Source organism: Pezoporus occidentalis, unplaced genomic scaffold (genome assembly GCF_034315485.1).
Source record: "Pezoporus occidentalis ecotype Australia unplaced genomic scaffold, CSIRO_AGI_Poc_V1 ctg156, whole genome shotgun sequence".
NCBI lineage: Eukaryota > Metazoa > Chordata > Aves > Psittaciformes > Psittacidae > Pezoporus > Pezoporus occidentalis.
In genome coordinates this window covers 1,028,247-1,053,230 of record NW_026913383.1, presented here as the reverse complement: position 1 = coordinate 1,053,230, position 24,984 = coordinate 1,028,247, and the positions used below count along the sequence as shown (strand labels likewise).

Below are 24,984 nucleotides of genomic sequence, written 5' to 3'. Positions count from 1 at the left end.
AGTGATGTGAATGATGCTCATGTGACTGATTTCCATGCAAGCTGGACTAGAATCTATAGCTCTGATTCATTACAGCACCTTAGTTCATAAGTAGGACAGCACCATTCAAATGACTGTAGTCATCTGCTTAACATTAAGCACACACTTAGTCCAACAAAACATCCAAGTGTTTTCTTGGATTAATGCCTATGGGCAGAATGGCTCTACATGAGCTGTATCCACCAAAAGAGAATGAAAGCAAGCAAGTTAAATTAATGGTGGGAAGGGCACAGCTGTCTGCTTTATACGCGGAAACTATCTACGTGCCCACGGAAGATATTAAGACTACCACATATGACAAAGAGTAGACCAATTTCCATCATACAGCAAAAGTGACTAGCATAATACAATAAAACTTTTACTACAGAAGAAGGGTTTCCCACTACTAATTTTATACAACCTTTTCTATGAGTGGTCTTAGCAAATAGCATGGATTGGTGTGCAGAGTTAAATAATCTGCTTTCTCTATCCTAATATATGCTTGAATTTCGTAATGGTTTTGTTTTCCTACAATTTGGGAAGAAAAATATAACATCCCTACAATTGTGTAACAATACTGTTTAAAATGCATACCTTTTTGGTTTTTAAAACATGTAAATGTTAATGCTGCAATAAAAGCAGCTATTGTTGGTAGATGAAAATATTTACGAGAAACATTCTTAAACATGGTCAGTATATTATATGCTTCAGCTTTAATTTACATCTGTAACTAGGGTTTTAAGGAAAACAGTTTATTCAGTGGGCTAGTAATTTTGTTTTTAAAGTAACATACAGAGGTGCTTTGAGATGTTCAGATTTTATATAACAACTAAAAAGGGAATTAAACACTGGCAAGAGATGCACAAAATTGCTTTCATCCTTTGTTTTCACATTTGCCAGCTTGCTGTGCGCTTTGCAGAGATCACTGTACCAAAATGCTATTTCACCTGTTAAGATGATTCACACTAGGGAAGCATTTTCTTATATTTTTATCAAAATGAGCTTATATTTCTTTTGCCCATTTGAATATTACCATTAGACTGCTAATTCACACTTTGGTAAAAGGGTCAGGTGTATTCAATTTTTTGATGACTTGTTATTAGCATGAAAGAGAATTTTTAATAACTCTTGTAATTTGCCACAGCAGCTTCACCATCCAGTGCCTTTATATGTTTTATAAAACAAAACTCTGGAAGGATTAATATTTCAAGTCATTAAGCCTTTCAGGTTTAAGTATAGCCTTTATTATGGTCGTCAAAATGGAGGGTGTCATACCTCAGTAATAGCACCTTTGTATGCTTGGCACTCACTATTTATTTCAAATAGAAATACAAGCAATAATGCTTTTTACATTAACATTTGAAAGTATATAGACATTGCTTACAATAAGATACCCGTCAGCATGGTTTCTCCCCTGAAAATAAACTGAAATTCTTAATAGGCTTTGTGGCAGCAAGAAATAAGACAACAGTGGTTTTCCAAGAGATCTAAAATATTAGCACCGAGTACTAAAAGTGGCATAAGAATCAGTTTGTTGGATTTGGACAGTGTCTCAGGAAGAAAACTATTTGATCAGAGCTCGTATAAAGTAAGGATCAAATCATCTCAGTTGATGAACTGATTGATGATGACAGCTGGTTATCTCTAGTCCAGCACAAGCAAAGAGAGAAGCTTGGTAGATACTTGCTGTGTGTTAAGGGAATTATATCACACAGACATGCCATATGTGCTGACAGTGAGGATAATGAGAATAAAATATCATTTCTTCTACTGCATTGACATCAGATCAGATCTTCCATCCTTGTAAATTGTCCCAGTTACACTGCCCATAATGAAGGTATGGACATGTGCAACTACTGCAGAAGATATGGCCTATAAATTAGTTAATCCTGAAGAGTGTTTATAACCCAAATGGGGGCAATAACATAATTGGGAATTGACAAGCCTTCTGTTTGTTTCACTCATGTAATTAATTATAAAAGAACTGTAAGACAACAGCCTTATCTTCTGCCCTTTTCAATGTTCTTTCACATGTGAAAAGCTTAATGATATAGTTGAATATAATTTCTATTGCATCTAAAGCTCATTTATATTGCTAAGCAAAATGATTCTCTGTTTAGGGTTCACTGAGGATTTACAAGGTTTGGGTGGGCTCTGCTGTGAGTTTTCTTCTCCATCTTCTAAAAACAGGACTGAAGAAGAATGAGGATTTAAAAAAAAAAAGAAAAAAAAAGAAAAAAACAAAGATGCCTGATCAAAAACACAGGATTAATTCCCAGGCAGATGTCCATAATTGTAGGAGGAAAATCCCAGACAAACAGCTGAAAGAGGCTCTTGAGTTACACAAAAGGTATTTACCTCACCAGAAACAAAGAGGACCCACTCTTTAACGAATAGGCAGTAGGAGCTTGGCACGATTTGGAAGTGTAAAGATCATGGCAACTCATGCTCTGCCAGCTCCCTACCCACATGGACCATGTCTGAACTGAAGAGCCTTGTACCATTTCTACATTTGGACAAGAGTCTTTTTCTAGTCCTGTGGCAACACAAATCTCCCTCTGAGGAGGGAGCTGCACATCTCTGAGCTACCATGCCTTCCACTGGCAACAGCTCCAGTTGTCAGTATGTTGCTGTATAGCTTGTCATTTGACAGTATCTCTGACCAGTGGTCAAAGCGAGGAGGATTTCTTTTCCCCATTTCTAAATACTTTTAGATCTGGATCAGCTTAAGTGATTCTTCCCCTTGTAAATGATTCAATATAAAAGATACGGGCCGCCAAAGCCTTCAGGCTAGAACTCCTGTTAGTTTAAAAACTGGTTTAGGTCACTCTTGTTTTAAGTCGGTGATGGTGGGGGGAACATGGTTAGGTGTGCCCATGTATGCCTGCCCAACACAATCATTAGTCTCTTGGTTTTGGTGCTCCCTTGGTTCATTTAAATAACCCCTTCAGCTCCATCCTAGCAGCTCATTTCTCACAATTTTTGTTTTCCTTACCTGATTTACCTTGTCAATACCTTCACGACTTTCTCACCATGGCCTTGACCAACTCCATGTGTTATTATTCTTCCCTCATCACTCACTTGTCCCAGTACACAGATTAACCTGACCCTAGTCCCAGTGTTTGGCCCATGGAGAAATGAAGACATGTATTAAGTGCTGGACATGTAATTTTTTTCATCTTGCATTCAGATCTGTGTTTCTCTTGCACTGATGACTGAATCCCTTTGCAGCCCTCTGCAATTAAAAAAGGGCACCATTATTTGATTTCTGAAGACAGTGACTGCAGGTGCCTTGGTTTCTTTCATTAGACCAAACTGTTCAGTGCTGAAGTGGGACGAATCAGCCAAGAATAAGTGTATTTGAGTGGCCTGCCTCTATCGATAACATTAAATACAGCTCAAGAGGAAACTGTACTGGTGAGAATGATGGTATTCAAAAAGATAAATACTGTCTGGAAGGAACACTCTATGGTAGCTGGAACTTATACCGATGTATTAAGAGAGATGCATGGGCAAATTTTGTTGTGCACAAAGCTGTATTTGCACTCTGTGCTCTCCCTGTATCAAACCTACCCCTCTCTGTACCTCATGAGGAAGGCACAGGGAACAGAAACCTGTGAGGGGACACCTAGAGCGGCTTCTGGGGCAGTGCAAATAGTCAACAAAATGAAGACACATACCTCACGTATCCAAACCCATTAATATCTTATCCCTGAGTCCTGGCCATGGCAATTCACCAGGATTACCACATGTAAGACCATCAATCCTTAGGAATGTGTCCCTGTAACGTATCAAGACAGCATCACAAAAGCTTTTGTTTGGCAACGACAAACTCAAAGCAGAAACCACTGTGAAAAAAAAAACACTCCTTGAAAGCATGGAGCTAATTATACAGTACATTCTCTAATGAAGTAAGAGGCTTAGTGACTGTTTAGGAAGAAGTTAGAAGAAACAGAGGGGATTGAGGCAGTTTGCGTGGCAGTTTGAGCTGGCAGGTGAGCGGGATGGTGAGCACTCGCTGTATGACCAGGGCCCAGTCTGGGAGCTCTGCTCTGGCTGCCCCGGCGGTGGCCAGTGTAGGCACCCAGACAGAGCAGACAAGAGGGGAGGTTGCAGTGCAGAGCTTGGGGTGTAGAGAGGAGAGTGCCTGCACTGGTCTGGTGAGGGGAGGGTGCACAATGGGCAGGGCTGCACTCGGTGCTCCCTGGTGCAGGTCCTCCTGCAGCAGGAGCTGAGCTGCGGGATGCTGCCAATAGGCTGCGAGATGTCGGGAAAGCTGAGAGAAAGCAGGAATGCTTGCTCCTGGCCCAAACCGTGCAGGGGCCTCAAGCTTCCCCTCTAGCTTATGTGGGAAAGTAGGAGGCCGTTAACCTGGGAAGCTGGGAATTAGTGACAAAAAAAGCAACAAAAATAGGAGGAAGAGGACAATTAAAAGCAAGGGGCTTCCCCTAAATCCCCTGTCCCCCGCAGAACCGCTTTGCTGTCCTGCAGGGGGCTAATGAGGAAACTCACTCGAGACAGAAACAGCCGGCTGATGCCCTGGTAAAGAAGATCTCTACTGGTGCTGCCAGGAAAAAGTGGGGGGTCATAGTAATGGGGGACTCTACTTTGAAAGGGACAGAAGCACTCGTCTGTCGGCCTGACCCCATCTCAAGGGAGGTCTGTTGCCTACCTGGGGCACGGATCAAGGACGTGGCAGAGAGACTGCCTGCTCTAGTAAATCCCACAGACTATTACCCACTCCTGGTGACACATGTGGGTGCTAGGGATATAGATAGTAGTAGCCTGGGGAACATAAAGAGGGACTACAGAGCCCTGGGGGAGGTGGTTAGGGGCTCTGGAGCTCAGGTGGTCTTTTCATCAATTCTCCAGGATCCAGGGGAGGACCTAAAAAAAGCTAGGAGGATTGGCCAGGTTAATAAATGGTTAAAAGGGTGGTGTCATAGTCAGGGGTTTGGGTGTCTTGAACACGAGACCCAAGCTTATAGGCCAGGTCTAGTTGAGGCTGCTGGAGCTGGTCTGATAAGGAAAGGACAGAACAGTTTTGGCAGGAGGCTTGCCAGACTGGTCAAGGAGGCTTTAAACTAGATGTGTTGGGGGAGGGGGCATCATTCCATCCCAACACACCCAGTCAGTTGCCAGAACCTATAATAAATGCTTGGAGCAATGTAGAGATATCCCAGCCGCTCCAGCCAATGAGCTGAATTCATTTGGAGCTTGGCTCAGATACCCCTATACAAATGCCCGTAGCATGGGGAACAAAGAAGAGGAATTAGAGATGTGTACACGTCTACGGGGGTATGATATAATAGGCATTGCAGAAACACGGTGGGATGGCTCCTATGACTGGAGTGCTGAAATGGAAGGTTACAGGCTCTTTAGAAAAGACAGGCCTGGCAGGCGGGAAGGGGGAGTTGCCCTTTATGTTAGGGATAGGCTGGAGAGTATGGAACTCTGTCTGGGGACAGGTGAGCAGTCCACAGAGAGTTTGTGGGTCGGGGTTAAAGGGAAAACAGCTATCGGAGACATTACTGTGGGGATCTGTTACAGACCGCCTGATCAAGGAGAACCTCTGGATGAAGCACTCCACAGACAGATAGGAAAAGCCTCATGTTCACAGGCCCTTGTTCTCATGGGTGACTTCAACCACCCTGACACCTGTTGGAAGGACAGTACAGCCGGACACAAGCAATCCAGGAGGTTCCTCGATTGTGTGGAAGACAACTTCCTTCTGCAAGTAATAGACGAGCTGACAAGGAGAGGTGCCATGCTTGACCTTGTGCTCACCAACAGGGAAGGGCTCGTTGGAAATGTGACACTCCAGGGCAGCCTTGGATGCAGCGATCATGAGATGCTCGAATTTGAGGTCCTCAGGACAGTGAGAAGAGCATGCAGCAAGCTCACTGCCCTGGACTTCAGAAGAGCAGACTTTGGCCTCTTCAGGAACCTGCTTAGTAAGGTTCCATAGGATATAGACCTAGAGGGCAGGGGGGCCCAAGACTCTTGGTTGATATTCAAGGATCACCAGCTACAAGTTCAGGAGTGTTGCATCCCAACTAGAAGGAAGTGCAGCAGGAGGACCAGGAGACCTCCTTGGATGGATAAGGAGCTCCTGAGGAAAATTCAAATGAAAAAAAGAGGCTCATAAAAAGTGGAAGCAAGGACAGGTGGCATGGGAAGAGTACAGGGATGTTGTCTGAGAAGCTAGGGACCAGGTTAGGAAAGCTAAGGCCCAGTTAGAGTTAAACTTGGCTAGGGATTTTAAGGATAACACAAAGGGATTCTACAGGTACACAGCAAATAAAAAACAGACTAGGGAGAATGTAGCCCCCTCAGGAAGCTATTGGGAGAACTGGCTACACAGGATTTGGAGAATGCTGAGGTTCTGAATGACTTCTTTGCTGGGGTCTTCACTGGCAAAGGCTCTGACCAAACCACTCAAGTCTTGGAAGTCAGATGCAGGGACTGTGAAAATGAAAACCTTGCTCCCACTGTAGGAGAGGAACTGGTTCGAGACCATCTTAAAAATTTGAACATGCACATGTCCATGGGTCCTGATGAAATCCATCCACGGGTCCTGAAGGAGCTGGCAAATGAAGTGGCTAAGCCACTGGCCATCATATTTGAGAAATCATGGCAGTCACGTGAAATCTCCAATACTGGAAAAAGGGAAATAAAACACCCATTTTCAAGAAGGGGAAAATGGATGACCTGGGGAATTACACACCAGTCTCACCTCTGTGCCTGGCAAAATCTTGGAGCAGATTCTCCTGGAAGGCATGGTAAGGCACATGAAAATCAACAAGGTGCTTGGTGACAGCCAGTATGGCTTCACTAAGGGGAAATCCTGCCTGACCAATTTGGTGGCCTTCTATGATGGGGCTACAGAACTGATGGACAGGGGTAGAGCAGTTGATGTCATCTGACTGGACTTGTGCAAAGCGTTCGACACTGTCCCACACGACATCCTTGTCTCTAAATTGGAGCGACATCAATTTGATGGATGGACCACTTGGTGGATAAAGAACTGGCTGGATGGCCGCACACAAAGAGTTGTGGTCAATGGCTCAATGTCCGGCTGGAGGCCAGTAATGAGTGGTGTCCCACAGGGATCAGTATTGGGACCAGTCTTAAGATCTTCGTCACTGACATGGACAGTGAGATTGAGTGCACCCTCAGCAAGTTTGCTGACGACATCAAACTGTGTGGTTCGGTTGATACGCTGGAGGGAAGGAATGCCATCCAGAGGGAACTTGACAAACTTGTGAGGTGGGCTGATGCCAACCTTATGAAGTTTAACCATGTCAAGTACAAGGCCCTACACCTGTGTCGGAGCAATCCCAGGCACAGCTACAGGCTGGGCAAAGAACAGATTCAGAGCAGACCTGTGGAGATGGACTTGGGGGTGTTGGTCGATGAGAAAACGAACATGAGCAGGCAGTGTGCACTTGCAGCCCAGAAAGCCAACCGTATCCTGGGCTGCATCAAAAGGAGCGTGACCAGCAGGTCGAAGGAAGTGACCCTGCCCCTCTACTCTGCTATCGTGAGACCTCACTTGGAGCACTGTGTGCAGTTCTGGTGTCGTCAACATAAAAAGGACATGGAATGTTGGAACAAGTCCAGAGGAGGGCCACAAGGATGATCAGGGGACTGGAGCACCTCCCATACGAAGATAGGCTGAGAAAGTTGGGGCTGTTCAGCCTGGAGAAGAGAAGGCTGCGTGGAGACCTCATAGCAGCCTTCCAGTATCTGAAGGGGGCCTATAGGGATGCTGGGGAGGGACTCTTCATTAGGGACTGTAGTGATAGGACAAGGGGTAACAGGTTAAAACTTAAACAGGGGAAGTTTAGATTGGATATAAGGAGGAAATTCATTCCTGTTAGGGTGGTGAGGCACTGGAATAGGTTGCCCAGGGAGGCTGTGAATGCTCCATCCCTGGCAGTGTTCAAGACAAGGTTGGATGAGGCCTTGGGTGATGTGGTTTAGCGTGAGGTGTCCCTGCCCATGGCAGGGGGGGGGTTGGAATTTGATGATCTTAAGGTCCTTTCCAACCCTAACTATTCTATGATTCTAAGTCAGGAATGACTGTGTTTGATGACATGCACTAACGAAATTATTTGCGTTTGTGTATTGAGATAAATGGCAGCAGAATGATTTACAGTAATTTATACCCAGTGGTATAAATGACCCTGAGATGGTCTTATAGAACCAAAGAAAACTGGAGCCAGAAAGACATTAGTCTATCTGATGAAGGTAGTCGATTAAAAAAAAGTGTTATATCTAAAATGCTATGTCTGACAAGTACACTTGATCACATGACTAAAAACCTCATCTGAGATTGCTGAAAGCATTAAAAAAAATATTGCTGGATAAGGGTTAATACTAAACTGCATCTTACCTGACATATAGTAACCTCTTTTTTCTATTAATCTTATTAGACACTTTAAAACTTCTCCAACTGCTTGCTCCCTAACTTTTTCAAATCCCACCTTTCTCAAAAGGCAGCGCTGCTACAATCAAAGACCGCTTCATATCTCTAGCAGTCCCATTCATTTCCTCTATTACATATTACACCGGTTTCTTTACAGGATGATTTTGGCACAGGATAATCTCGTTATCCTGTAGGCAATCCTATTTCCTGGATACGCTCTCTTCAGTACAATCTTACCAAAAAACCCTGCTAAGGTTCACCTCACACTCACCTCTGGTCCATTTTCTTAAGTGAATCATATAACGTCTACAGCTCCCCTCTGGAGGGCAATAATGGCTTTAGCAGTCAACAGTTGAAATATTTCACTGAACTACTCTCAAACCTTTGAACCCCATCTTAAAGTAAGTCATTGTTATAAATACTAATTAAGTAATATATTTTGAGGGAAGGAGTTGAAAACAGATATGAGTAAAACAGGAATTACCACAAAAGCAAAAGATGAATGGTCAATTTACCTGCAGCAGGAGGCAATGCTTGATATTCCATTAAGAGACATTAAACTTCTTGACTAATTATAAGAAGCAGGTAAAGGAGGAAATTTCTTAGTGAGCTCAATGGGGCATTGATTAAGCCAAAATCCTAAGATCTCCATCCCTAGTGCAGGTGAAGTATTTAATTTCAAGGAGAAAAAGTGACTTTCATCTTCAGCTGGACTCCACAAAAGCTTCAACAGAATAAAGTGAAAGTATTCACCCTGTTAAAACTTCAAACTGGAATATCATTTATTTCAGCTTTGTCTAGCCCTTCAATACATATTAAAAAAAAAAACAAAAAAAAAGCACTTTTCTGTTACAAACTATGACATCAAACTCTTCTACACATACTGAGACATTATGTTGCTCTGTTTAATCTTAAAAAATCTAATTTTTTTATTGTTTGTATTTATATACAATCTCCATGCTGTATTTTATTCTGAAGGCATTAAACAGATACTAGAAATATAATGCCTCTTTACATTCATCCTTAAAATAGACTTAAAAATATGTCTAGAAGATAGCACTATATGTGGCTCCAGATATCCCAGTTTTCTAACATTTTGTTTAACTGTGCTACATGAAATTAAGGATTATGACCTTCAGAAAGTAAGTGAATGAAAGCAAGAGCAGGCATTGTCGTGGTTTAAACCCAGTCAGGTAATTCGTTCGCTCACTTCCCCCCCTTTTCTTGCCCTCCCCCTGCTCTCGGAGGGACGGAGAGGAGAATCGAAAAGAATGCAACTCCCACGGGTTGAGACAAGAACAGTTTAGCAACTAAGGTATAACACAAATCACTAGTGCTACCACCAATGATAATAATGATAAAGGAAATAACAAGGGAAGAGAATACATCATCTCACCACCAGCCGACCGATAACTCGCCCCCCCAGCCCGACCAAGCTCTGACCGATACCTCCTCCAACCCTGCAGTCTCCCAGCCCTTCCGGCTAACTCCCAGTTACATCCTGGGCATGACGTGCTGTGGTATGGAATACCTCTTTGGTCAGTTTGGGTCAGGTGTCCTGTCTCTGCTTCCTCCTGGCTTCCCCTCCTCCCTGGCAGAGCATGAGACTCACAAAGTCCTTGGCCAAACCACAACATCGCTTGTTATCAGCTCTGCTCCCGAGCTGAAAGTCAAAACATTGCACTGCACCAGCTACCAAGAAGGGGAAAAAATGACTGCTACTGCTGAACCCAGGACATTATCCACCCCTTATTCCATACCATTCACGTCATGCTCAGATCCCACATTTTCAATATACCATCACTCTTATCTCAGTGCATGGACCAGTCCCTATAAAGCTGCTGAGTCCATCTGGTCCATGATGTCAGGCTCCATCTCTTGTAACAGTCTTCCAGAGCAGGAGAGACTGTGTGCAGTGTTCACACTCGTGAATAACCTGGGCAATAGTGTCCATTGCTAAGTCCACCCCTTGATCATGAGTCCATCTCTGTGTTGCATCTCTGCTCTGATGGCCTGAAGTGCCATGGGCCCACCAGGCTCAAAATAATTCACTGTCCCCTTAAGCAGTTTCTGCAGCTTGTTGCTGGGGACTCCATACAGCTGCCTTCCATCTCCAACGCTTCCAAAGCACTGGAGGGGCCCAGTGGACTAGATACTTGCCCATACTGTCCCACACACCCTGCCACTCATGACTGTCCAGCCTTGGGGAAAACCTCTTGGTCCCCCCATATCCTCGTCTAACCCCAGACAAGACCCAAACCTGACTCTGCTTAACTTTTGAGATCAGACAAAATGGTTGTGGGTAGCACACAGCCTGTGTGTGTGCCAGCATGCTGATCCCCATCACAATCAGCAGGCAGGTCCCAAGGACACCCAAAGGCCATTCAAAACCTTCAGAACTCTCAGTTGATGCTGCTGTACTTGTCACTGGGGCTGGTGTAGCTGCTGTGCTTGCCGGCTCTCCCACCGCCAGCTTCTCTTTTCCCGAGTCCAGCTCTTCCTCCTCTGCCTTGCTGGGAAATGCTGCGTGGTCTCTTGCATCCTCCTGGGGCTCGGCGGGCGGCTTCCGGGAAACGCTCTCGGCCGTCGCGGGGCTGGGCTCGGCCGCGGGGCTGGCCTCCTCCGCGGGGCTCGGCTCCTCCGCGGGGCTCGGTTCCTCCGCGGAGCTCGGCTCCTCCGCCGCCTTCTCCCGCTGCTCGGCAGCCGCCTCCTTCCTCTCCTCGACCGCCCCGACCTCCTCCACCGGCAGCCGTCCCCTCGCGGCCTCCGGCCCCGCTCCCGCCGCCGCTTGGTCCCCGGGGCCGCTCTCCCGGGCCGCTTCAGCAGCCGCCGGCTCCCGAGGCCGCTCCCCCTCGGCTCCCCGCAGCCTCACGAAGATGGAGAGTAGGGTGAGGGCCACGACGGTGAAGAGCAGCCGGACGGCCAGGTACAAGTCCACGGCCACGTCCATCCCGCCCTGCTGCTGGAGCCCGTCCGTATTACAAGCCATTGCCATAAAGCACAGTGAGACAAGAACCTTAGCCCAAGCCCCATACTTGATAAACACTATCACAGCAAATACCGGCTCTACGTAAGTTACAACATTCTGAAGCTGCGAGATCAAGAGAAACAACTCTGAGAGCCAATAAATCAGCATTGTGACGAGTGACTATTAATCCAGTCAAATTTGTCGTTATCTCAACCCTTCGTGCCCCACGTTGGGCGCCAAAAAGAACTGTCGTGGTTTAAACCCAGTCAGGTAATTCGTTCGCTCACTTCCCCCCCTTTTCTTGCCCTCCCCCTGCTCTCGGAGGGACGGAGAGGAGAATCGAAAAGAATGCAACTCCCACGGGTTGAGACAAGAACAGTTTAGCAACTAAGGTATAACACAAATCACTACTGTTACCACCAATGATAATAATGATAAAGGAAATAACAAGGGAAGAGAATACATCATCTCACCACCAGCCGACCGATAACTCACCCCCCCAGCCCGACCAAGCTCTGACCGATACCTCCTCCAACCCTGCAGTCTCCCAGCCCTTCCGGCTAACTCCCAGTTATATCCTGGGCATGACGTGCTGTGGTATGGAATACCTCTTTGGTCACTCTGGGTCAGGTGTCCTGTCTCTGCTTCCTCCTGGCTTCCCCTCCTCCCTGGCAGAGCATGAGACTCACAAAGTCCTTGGCGAAACCACAACATCGCTTGTTATCAGCTCTGCTCCCGAGCTGAAAGTCAAAACATTGCACTGCACCAGCTACCAAGAAGGGGAAAAAATGACTGCTACTGCTGAACCCAGGACAGGCATTATATCTTTAGTATAAAAGAATATATATGTAGTCTTTAAATTTATCTATCATTCATAACATGTAAATAGCAGAAAAGCATTTTGTCTCCAAAATTTTAAATACTCATTCGAAATTTAAGACCTCAAATTATTCTATTGTGAATGTTAGGAGAGATGGAGGTTGAAAGTTTAATCTGCTTTGGAGTGACTTTCATTTTCACAACTGAAATGGTAGAAGAAAAAACACTACAGATATACTTTGCCTAAAGTACGAGTCAAAAGCTGTTAGAACTGAAAACCAAATGAGTACAAGTTCATTTTTTTAGATAAAATGTCAAAAAGGTGAACTCCATCTTGCAGAAGCAAGAGTGCACTCATGAAAAAAGAGTTCATACTTTCAACATACTTTCACCAAATAGATTGCCAAATGCTACAACAGTTTCAATAAATGCGTAACATCCATTTTAGGATAAGCTGTAAAGAAAAATGTTATTTTTTGCCTTCTAGACTTTTCATAAATTACGAATATGAGTAACTTTGTAACTCAAATGTTTTGAGTATGGAAAAGGCGCACAGACATCATCTTCCTCTCTTAAATACATGGAGACAGAGCACTACACTCTACAAAAAGACTGTGATAAAATAGTATAAAAAACTAACCTGCAGAAAAGCAGGAGAAATAGAGTACTTGATTCAACTGTTGGAAAATCAGAAATACTAGTATTACTAGTACAACACAAATTCTAGCTGCTTAAAATCAGGGAGAAACAATGGACTTAGTCCCCAAATTACGTAAATAGGCTGCACCTTTTAGTACTAAAACCGCAACACAACCGAGGCAAAAATAAAAGCAGAGGAGAACACTGCATAGCCTGTACCTTCAATCTGACTGCCAATTTTGGTAAATTCTTTTTTTACCTCTTTCAAATTAAACAATTCTACTGGGACTGTTTTGCTCAGTAAACAGTTCTGGTAAGCCACTGATTTTGTATTTTTCTGTTCTACCAGTTCCGGTTGTGTGCTGCCATAAATGTTGCAAGACCTTTTTTTACGTGAGGTTTATTTTCATCTTGAACAAATTCTGATAATCCTGACAGAAATCTTTTGAAGACCTCAACTGGACAGAATAAAGACACTTAGCTTCCTTTCCTGAGTGAATATGATGACCATGAACAAATCATATTCAGGCAAACTATTCACTTGACAAAAATACTAACATTTTTTGAGGGAGACTTCCAAAACAGAATGATTATGATTTTGTCTCTGTCCCTATTAGATGAAACAGCACATATTTCTCTGAGAGATGTATATCTGTTTTATCTTTCTCCCCTGGTAATTATACAGAATTATAATATACACTGTCCACAAAAATGTAAATAGTGGAAAGCTTTGCTGCTAGCAAAAACAAGGATCTACAGTTTGACATTTTATTCCAATTTAACTTGAAAAACTCATAGACTATAACTTAGCAACACTCATTTTTAAATGCTCAATATCTGGGACTTCCAACATTAGAAAATAGCAGGTGTTAATGGAGTGAAACAAGTTGTGAGTATGACTTACAGAAATGAGGAAAGATGGATGACTAAATGCCTTACTTTGGATATTGGACTGGTACAGAAAACCAGAACAGTTAAAGAACCCCATGCCAGTTGTGACAGTGAAAGCAATTATTGGTGTCAGTTGAGAGGCAAAAAAATAAAGGACACCATAAATGAAATGAATTGGATTTGAATACTAAAACACTGTTACTAAAGTGACTCCAATTTCAAGATTTTTCCCTGTTGGAAAAAAGCTATAGTAGTAGTGATTTCTCCTTTAAGGAAAGGAAAGCACCATCACTTACAGCAATGATTGCTCTTGATATTATTATTTGTTATCGTACCTTTGTCTAAAATGCCTTCTTACTAATGACTGACTGATGCATAAAGATACCCAAAACATTTTAGTTCCTCTCTTTTGCTGCTAAATCGTTTACTGCAGACCTCATATTCATCACAGGAGATACAATTTTTATAGAACCCTTCCCTATTGAGAATGTTATCCCCATTACAGAAAACTGCTCTGGTAGCCATGTGGTTTAGTATTTTTATCTTTTACAGATTTTAAGTATTTTCTACCACAATGTTGCAATTACTTTATTTTCCAATTTATGTTTTGGGGTGGATTTTTTTTTGGTTGGTTGGTTGGTTGGTTGGTTTTGTTGTTTTTTTTTTCCTGCTTGAAAACATTTGGATAATCTTGTCAAGAATCTGATTTAAGTAACCTATCAAATCTCATTAAAATCCTTGCTGTGCCCAGTTTATATGCCAATAAAATGTCTATAGATCATATTTGCAATGGTTCATTAACTAAGTGTCTGATTAGTTATGTCATATGTGCTGCTGTTAATCTATTACTTTCTCATCTACTGCTGTTTTAATTAGATAGAAGAGGAATTTTAAAACATGCCAACGTGGACAGAAAACACATTCCAAACGTTGTTCAGGTTTTCATGAACTCACACAAAAACACCAGATAAGGTGACAGTTATTTTAAGGTCAACTGGAGGCACTAGGGCTCCGCATGACACTGCAGTGCTGTGGTTGATGATGGGAAGTAAAAGCCAGCTAAGAGCCAGAGTTCTGACTGTCACCAGTGGTTTGTAAATGGATTCTGCTAAAGACTGAAATACACCAAATATGAACCACAGGTCCAGCACGGACACTAGAGCATCACTTCATGTCAGGATACCTTTTCCATTAGCTTGCCAGAGACTTGCTGCCTGAGGGAGTTAAGACTTTATGGCAACGGCAAAAGGTCTCAGAAGCAGTAACTGTTAGGACATATATGGACACGATATTTACAGAAAATATATATAAGCAACTAGAGGTAAAGATAACCAAAATAATACCTGTAAGCACTAGGGTATCTGTCTGGTCAATCTATAATGCTAAAGAAGAGAAAAGTATCTTTACCTGTGAGCATGCCTGAGAAACCAGCAGGTCCAGAGCCACCTGTGGTTGACAAAAGAGTTATGATGCATTAATATGTAAGGGAGAAAAGATCAAGACTGTAACACTCTCTCTAGTTACCTTTCAAATATCAAGCATGATGACTTTTTTTGGTGGGTTTTGCTGCTTTTAAACAATTTGGCAAAGCTCAAAACTATCATCAAGAAAATGGCAACTTCATTAATAGACATAAAATACAAAATAGCATTAAACTTATATAACAGATATGTAACAAATTTTAAATGAATTGCATATAAGATACAGATATTTTGTACTTAACGGAGAAAAGGTTTGTGTGAAAATTCAACACTGCAGCTTCTTTCTGACTGGAGTGTAACAGCTTTTTAAATCGGATGGACTCTAGAAACAGTAAGTTACCATTACACAAGCAATTCAATTAAAGCAATCTTTTGAGATTTAATAACTATTTTCTGTAATGATCATAACTGTGAGAGAAGAAACAAAGTGTTCAGTTTTATTGCAATATTTTACACTCTGTTTCACTCTGCTGCCTCACTAATTTATAAGCTGTAAGTTCAAGAGTGAAAAAAAGAAGCAAACTCAATTATAAACTATGCAGCACAAGGAATATTCTGTTTTCTATTTATTCTGATCTAGTTCCAAATATAGAAAATGGGGTTTATATTCTTAAACATACCACACTAATCATTTAGGGCTAGAAAAATGCTACTCTGTATAAAGACATAGAAAAGATTTAGTCCTGTATTTTAAGTATAGATCTGTGTGGAAGCAACTGCAAGATCAGCATCCCAAGAAGTCAGCCTGAAAAAAGCCCACACATGAAAACCACCCTCTGCAAGTCACTATTACAGAGGTACAGAGTTTTTATTACAGCCAAAGGTGGACTCTGGGCTGGCAGAGTTCTGTCTCATCCCCCAGAAGGGAAGATTTATATATGAACCTTATCTGTGGCTCTCTAAAGTTACATATATCACCTAGATAGGACCCAACCATTTTCAGCATGTTTGGGAGGTATTCTTCCTCACAGCTAGGTATTTGGCACTAGATTGACTGCTCAGTACAGAAAATTAAGTGACAATCTCACTACCATTCTCACCTACCTACGAAGCACTGTACTTTCTCCTGCTGTGCCTTTCTCGCCTCACCCTCTTACTTTACCTGTACCTACTTATCCTCAGTAATCTACTTCTCTACTGTTTCACTATTCAGCCCTTACTTTCCCTCATTCCTTTGTCCAATATATTCCACAATATCCTCCATCAGTACTTCTGATATGTCTGTCCAGATGTCAGATTGTGCTGATATGCTGACTGACTACTTGTGCTAATGGCCATCCCAACCAAACCCATCCACACATCCATCCTCACTGGATACGCAGAATCTGTCCTAGTCACCCCTGGAAGCAAATGAACCTGTATCATGGGACTCAAAAAGCTTCCTCAGACTATCACTCACCTTTGAAGTAGTCTCCTCTTACATTTGACAAATAGCACAATAGCAACTAGACTGAGGCTGTACTGCACAGAGACTTCAGAAATAGCATCTCCCATCCCCAGGAGGGATCTCCCATCCTAACTGTTCTGCAGGGTAGATGGGGAGGAAGGCTGAAGAGAAGAATTAAGAATTCATTCAGACAGAGAAAAAGCTCAAAAGGTTGGAATTTAGTAAAGTATTTCAAAGCCAGTTCTCTGCATACTGGTCTCTATGTAAGAAATGCAAAATGTAAATCCCATATTTCACAGCTCCAGCTGTGAGCAGGAGCAGAGGGCATAAAGTACAATGCACTCCTAGACTCCCTTCTGAGAACAGCAATATGAGGCAGGTCTGCGGGGATTATCAATAAAAGCCTTTGAAATGATCCCTACTGCCAGAAGCTCCCTTGAGTGACTCACTTTCACTCCCAACATTCAAAAAAGGATATATTAGAATTAGATGCAGATACAAGAAATTACAATATTGAATTTTGAATACTTGCCACACAAGAAATAACTGTAACTCAGAGAGGAGACGACAGAAAAGAAATATACCACGAGGACTGCTCACTATCTTTTCCACCAGAATAAATGAGAGGCATGTAACAAATTAACATGGGGTAGGTTCAAAACAAACAAAATGAGCTGTTTGATCAGGCAGTATGTATTACACACTGTGGAACTTAGTTTTGGAAGTAAGCAGAGGTTCAGAAAGCAATTAGACAAACCAACAAAACAGTTATCCAGGGAAGGGTGTTTAACACAACGCCATCCCCTCTGACTCCAGAAGCCTTTAAGATGACAGAATGTTCTATGAGAATCACTACATGCTTGCCTTGTCATTACAGTCTTCCCTAAGCTTCCTGAAGAGCTAGCAGTTACTGTAAGAAATCGAATGGCCTAGGAGGTCACTGATCCCATGTGCTGTTCTCATGCTTGAAATTCAGTGAAATTAACTCATTATGTTTTACACATTTGAGAGTAATAACCTTCTTCTATAGCAGAACAAGTGCCCTGAGAAGGTAACAGCTCTTTCTTGCCTCCTTATATCACATTTTCTGAATGGACACTTTGGAGCATAAAGATATCCTATGCACAAATCACCCAGCATCTGAGAAAAGCAAGTGTATAATACAAAATCAGAGTTGGCCCGGCATCTTTACGAGACTGCTGATATACTTTTCACCCCAGAGCTATGATGGTGCACATTTTGCAAAGAAGTGATGTTCGAGACTCCCAACAAAAGAACGATCTGCAAAGATACAAAAACAATATTCCTAACAGAAGGCGGCAATGGTATCAGAGAAGCTCACAGGAGGATATAAATCTAATAAATCCATATCATTCACAGAACAAAAACCAAACCAAAGAGCAGCAAGGAAATCTGAGATTTGCAAATCTTGCTAACCTTGTCTCTTCCCTAGAAAATTCTTCAAACAGGTTGGTAAATGGCAAACAGCCCTTTTGAGGAATTTGAGAGGCCTTCCTCTCAAATGGGAGGGACTGACAATCTCCCAAAAGTAGGCTTACTACTATTGTACTGGCTTTTTTCACTTCTAAGGGAGAAAAATCCAGCCTTCAGACTGTGTAGAAATCAAAAAAGGCACTGAAAACCACACGGTGTGACCCCAGCTAAATGGAAAAGAAAAGACATTGTATTTTGCTTCCTCAAACCAAGGCCAGAGAAATCTTGCTTTTGTGATTGAGTGTTGATTCTTTTTTCAGAAGTTTCCCAAGTCACTCACCTGGTTTTTGTAAGCATACATAGAGCCCTCACAGACTGATGTTGCACATGACAAAAGCAGACAAATGAACAAAAATGAACAGGAAAGCAAAGCCAACAAGAGCTCCAGTGTTAAATCTTGGAGGCATGCTATTTGCCTTCATCAAGTTTGTCAATTCCAGGTTCTGACACTCCTACACAGGTACAGAATGAAACAGTGCTTCTAGTAATGGCAATGGAAGTAAATGTGACCAGGTGTGAGATTTTGGGTCTCCACAAAAATTATCATGCCACCAAGAATATCAGTGCCTCTAAAGGATCAGATATCCCATCTTTTCAGCATTCTTTAATGATTCCTCTAAATAATGTACTTTGCCATTTAAGATTTCATTTACTTTTGAGATCAAGTTACATAATGCATACATCAAATTGCACAGCTCGCTGATTCTTCATTGACTTATGTACATATTTTTCTAGTCAAATTGTTATGCATATGATAGATCAATTTGCATGTTTTAATAATCAGGGTGCATAATTTACTACTCTAGTTTCATATTTTGTCTGCAATGATCTGCGTTTTGTTGATCCATTTCTGCTTTTAGAGTTTCAATTGACTGCATCTTCCAAGATGAGTTACTGTACATACATTAACCACTGACATTTTACAAAGCTTTATTTAACAGAATGCCTATTTCAGGAGTTGGATGCCTCTTATGTGCTTGCTGAGCTGCATACCTCGCCAGATGAACATACTTCACCACTGGAGACTTCCAGTCATCATGAAGTTTCCCATGCTTTAATGCACAAATGCATATCCCAGATTAAATTATATATGGTTCTGGAGAAGACACTATTTTGTGAAACAAGACTGAACTGAAAATGTAAACGCTGTCATAAATTCATAGTAGTTCTCATTAGTGTGGTTTCATTTTGCTTATTAGAAATAAATTCCACCATCCATAAACCTGTAAAAATCACTATATATTTTATTTTAAGGTGTTTTTTTTGTTTTTTTTTGTTTTTTTTTTTTCTTTTAATATATAGATGAGCATTTGTCTTTTTACTTCCGGGGTGAATATACTTTTCTTTCAGAGAATACATGATGCACACTAACATGGCAACAGCTAGCAAAACTATGCTTTCTTGTGGCATGCATCAGGAAATCTGCAGTCTCTCACAGCCACCTTTCACTTTTATGTAACAAACTAATACCCTTTCCAGGAACATGAAAAAAGCAAAAATCTGAAGTATGAGTGTCTTAATGGCAAGTACTCACCAGAAAGACTGATGCTTCTGATTCTGATCCAGCCTTTTCCCACGATTCACGTTTTTTTCTGTTAAGTCAATTTTTGTCAAGTATGATGAGCCACTGCAACAGAAAACAGAGTTGAAAAATACATGGGTTAAGTAAACTGATTTTGCGTAGAACTTCAAATACCAGTATAGATTTTAGTTACTAATGTCTAGATCAATAAATTCTGTGTGCTTTCAGAACATATAAAGCATACTTTCCTAAGAAACAAATTATTGTGCTTTGTTAGTCAAGACAAAATCTGCTGAACTTCAGGACAAGCAAATATTTAAAGCTGTTATTTTTGAAAAATTGTCCCATCTGTTTCAAATTCAAAATCGGGTGGAATTGAGACATAAAACTGGGACTGAAAAAAAATTGTTTTTCAGTATGACTTCTTTAAAGGAGATTTCAAATGAGTCAATCAACAGGCTGCAATCACAGCAATGGCTCTTTCATATTTCTGAGCAGTTTATTCATTTGGCTAAAATCCTGATCCTTATTACACGTAGTGCCTAAGGGATACTTCCTAAAGTGTTTAATGCATGTTGCAGAAAACTGTATTTCCTAGCATAAACAGAAATGGCTTAATGTGAACAAGCATGAGTGCACACAGAGAGTATGATCAACAGCTAATTAATAGTGTTTTTCATGGCCCTCACAAAAAAGCTGCTTGGAAAAGAAAGATTCACCACTAGATACGGCAACGGTGAACTGAACTTTTAAGACTGTAAAAAGCCTCTTTAGTATACCTTGATCTAAGAAACAACTTTAGAGTAAGCAACAGGTTCCATCCCTCAAAAGATAGCTGCAAGGCCTGGATTACTACTTCTCAAGATCACAGTAAAGACTCTGAGTGACTTCTGTAACACATATTGAAGTGCCTTTGGTTTTCTTTTCATGTTCTGAGTGGAGAGCCTGTAAGTCTCCCCATTCTTATCTTAATGCTGGGAAGAGAAAACATCTAATGAGGCTATCACCCCTTTTCCTCTGGTGCAAGTACAATGCTCTGTATAACAGCGTAATTTTAAAAGAAGGCAAATTGAAAAATAACTCCTTTTCTTCCACATTCCTCAATACTTCATGAGCTACCTCCATGATCCAAATTGTGTTTGCTCCAGTCAAATCCTTCTTCTGCTCAAAACCCCTGAAAACACCTACCTTTGGCCAAACCCCTGTAATATGGAGCTGGTTTGTGCATTTGGCACATGACAGCTTCAGAATTCTCAGCACAATCCATTTAGAGTATTTTCAGTCTGAACTGAACTTGCCTATGATGGTCATACAGGCTTATTCATATTTTGCAATTGTTCATATGATTTGTACTGGGCTTTAGTAAACTTGTCAAGCCAAAAATCCATAATAAATCCCCAAAACAGTACACAGACATAAATTGCTATAAATACCGTCACAACACAGTTCTAGTTAACTAAGTTCATTCCATTATCCTTCAGACAAAACTGATTACTTTTACTTCTGCGCAATAATCTTTATAAACATCACTATTTTCAAAACCGCTGGATTTTTAGAAAGTTCCCGTCCCATCCCTGAAATTGTGGAATAAAGAAAACAACTGTTCTGATAGGAGCAAAATCACAGCACATAAATGATTACCCAAGCAAGAGGGATTTTTTGCTTGATTGGGTTTTTTTGTTTGTTTGTGGTTTTCTGTTTTTATTTTCTTCTGTTTTGTTTGTGGGTTGGGGTTTTTGTTTGGGTTTTTTGTCTGTTTTGTTTTGTTTTTGTTTTTGTTTTTTTGTTTTGTTTTTTTTTTGGTCAAAACTAGGTATTACAACGCAAGCAAAACAGGAGCTCAAACTTATGTATGAATGGACAGAGAACATTTTTTTCCAGTTTCACAGAATCTAAGATGCTGTCATTGGTTATAGCTGCAGTAGCCCAGAAGGTGCAGGGTCTGAGGCAAGCGAATGACAGCCAGCATCTAGCCCCACTTCAGTTTATGCCACTGATCCTTCAACTATCTCTATTTCCAAAACTGCACATCACTGTAGTGATGATCTTCATAATTAAGCATAAGTAAGTCTAAAAAGTTTCACCTCTGGCTCAAAGCATACTGTCCATGCAAAACTGAACATGCCACATATCACCTACCAAGCATACCTAGTATTCGACTAAATCTTAACTTCTTTAAGTGTAAATACTCATTACAGTAAATAAATACAAGTTTATAGGTAAAATGAATTTTGAGAGATGGCTTTTGACAGAATACCAGGGATTGTCCTCTTACTTTTGATTACCATGTGTGATCCATTATTTTCCTACCAAACAGCTATAGCCCAGTAATGCTCCAGAAGACAAAACTCCAATAAAACACACTGATACACATCATAAAAATTTAAAAAGAAAAATTAAAAGTGAACCTGCGTAAAGGTTCTCAATATTCTCATGTTTATGTCTTTAAAATATACGCAATGTTTAAAGTGCCAGATTTTCTCCCCCTCCCCCCATTTCTTTTATGCTTTTAAAACAAGCTTCAAATACCGAAAGACAACTCCTTGTGCCAATGTCAAAATCACCCAGATGAAGATTAGGTAGATGACATCACAGTTCATGTCTTTTTTGTGTTATTTTTAGTTGGGTGATGCTCAGATGATACATGACGCTGAACCTTTTAATTAGGCATATATATCTTTCCTCTAAAGTATTTATCTGTACATTGAGAGGGCTATTAAGTCTCTCCACATAATTATACACTGAGGGGACAAAAAGCGTTCCATCAAGAATTAAGTCCATGCTCTTAAAATGCACCCTGAGCCAATAAAGGAGAAGGAGTACTAGAGAGGAGGATGTGAGCTTAACAAGTCTTCCAGAAAGAAGAAATGGGATGAAGATATATTAAATGTAAATGGAATTCCATTTTTAGTATGTGGTCAGTGATGTATGAGCTCAGAACTGAGCTCATCGTGTGTGAAAAAGAGTAATGGCTGGAAATCAGCTGCACTACCAAATGGAAAATCTCAGAAGAAAGCACCACTATGGCTCAGCTCAGCAGATTTACATAAGGAAGAAAACATCTCCTCTACTACCCAGATCTATTTTGCTCAGCCTAGCAGTATGCATCAAATATTTCAACCTGGGTGCCAAAATTACTGGACATCAAAAACATAGATCCTAAAACAAGAAAAGGAAATGGGAAGACTAACATCAAACTAGGCGCCTAAGTCATTTAAATAAATCAGATCACCATCAAAAATAAGAGCATGCTTAGAGGTTAAATGTGTATTTTACAGTATTTTATGATCTCAAATAATACAGGATTGATTTTAAAAAAGCAGTAAGGATAACATATCTGTTGGAAAATTGTAAACTAGACGTTCACCTTTAAGCACGCAGCCTGAAAACCACACGTGTGCATGTTTATTGTAATCTTTGTTTTAAATGAACTGGAATCAGTCCATAACCTTTTTTGTCACAAATTAAGATTTCTTTAAACATTTATTTAAAAGAATACACACAATTCTTCAGAAAATTATGAGTGTTAAGGGTTCCTTATTATCATTTCTCACTTTATGAAAGCTAATGGTAATATGAGATTTTCTCCTTTCTTCAAAGTTTACAAAACAATGCCTAATAAATCCTCCCAGCTGTTTCATATTTGACTTTATCTACATTTATCCCTCTTTCAATACTGAACTTGAAAGGTTCAAGACAAGAAGTCACTTTCTCAAAATATCCATTTTAAACTGAATTGCTATTTTGGTTTATTGACCCATTGTAAAGCTGACAACTTCACTTCTCTTTAGAAGCCAAAGTGGAGGATTGAATTTATCCCCTTCAGAAAAATCATTTCAATGACATTTTTGTGGTTGATGACAGAGCTCTCAGATTTGTTTCACTATTCCAGGCCATGGGAAGTTTGCAACATTCTGCATACTCACCTGTAGCAGAATGGATGCAAACCATGCTTTTCCATTTAAAGTAAAAGAATGTAAAATGTGTTTACACTTAATCACATACATCATGTAGAATCATTGCCTCCCAAAGATGCTATTAGAATGCAGTTTTTAAATGAAGCTCTGTGCCCTCTGTATTGCCCTGTCAAAGGCCATGCTGTCCTATTTTATCACTATAATGCTCAATTACATCATGATTTTTAATAGAGGGTGTTGAGAAGTCACATTGCCCTTGAATAAGTATGAGTTAAGACTTTATTTTAGCACTTTGAAAACACAGAAGCTATCAAAATACTTAGATGATGTAGGATATATGTCCCTATGCAGTTCTCCAGCAGGAAGATCACCATTACTTCCAGGCTCCTGCAGTAATCAGTAACTGAGTGGATACTTAGTACGCAGAAGCCCTAATATTAAGATGAGCTAAAAGGCAGCAATGGCAGCTAATCTGCACATGAAAGTGCAAGTGAGATGATTTTTTTTTTTGTATTTTCTAGGCATTTACAGGGCTAGATGTCATCTGACATGATTTTCAAATTAAAAGATCAGTTTCTGTGTTGAAAATATCTCAGAAAGAGCAGGCAATTTTTAAAAATTGTTTTTAAAAGGATAAAAATAAGGTATCCAAAATTTTAGGAATTAAAATAATTGAGAAATCAGAACCCTAATTCCTGGGAGTACTCACATCACTTTGTACAACTATATTGTAACACACACGGAAATGAGCCTTCAAGTATATAAAACATCCAGTATGCAAGTGAAGCCGAGCAACTTATCATACTCTTCTGCTCAAAACTGCATAGAGGGGACCCTTGAGAATCACCAGTAAGCTCAGATTTTTGGCAGACATCACAGATGCAAAATTAATTCACACACTTGTGCATGAAATTCCTGACCCCCAGGTACTATGGCCCTTACCTTTTATTGTAAGGATATTTACCTATCTAGCTACTACATATAGCTCACACAGCACTTCTTATTAGATGGGTTAGCAGTAATCCATTTCCATGAATACCAAAAGCATACTAGTCACTATTTATGACCATCTGATAAATGAAATTCCCTTTAAAGTGTATTGAAAACAATATAAAAAACATGCTATGTAAATAAAACAACAGGAAAGAAATTGTTTCTAGCAGAGACTTGTGAAGTTGTTCTTACATAAGAATACATCTAAATACCTACTGAACTGTTTCCATTATACTAATTTTATATGCTAAGGTACAATGCAGTCAAAAAGCCTTATCGGAGAGCACCAATTTTAACACTTTTAAAGGGCTCTGATACCTTTTTAGGCCATCATTTTTGCTAACTGCACAGATTCAGGGACCATTTTTCAGTTATAAATAGTGCTTTCAGTGTCATAGGAATGACTCATGCTGAGTCATCTGTA

The 24,984-nt window shown here is 40.8% G+C and overlaps 1 long non-coding RNA gene across 1 annotated transcript; it reads right to left on the bottom strand.

Annotated features, from left to right (window-relative positions):
- Window positions 1–3,402: 3,402 nt before the first annotated feature.
- LOC134160070 (uncharacterized) lies at window positions 3,403–19,737 on the bottom strand. The gene is made up of 3 exons (XR_009963422.1): window positions 19,663–19,737; window positions 15,174–15,212; window positions 3,403–3,799 (listed from the first exon to the last, which is right to left on the bottom strand). It is a non-coding gene; the product is annotated as an uncharacterized LOC134160070 (long non-coding RNA).
- Window positions 19,738–24,984: the final 5,247 nt, after the last annotated feature.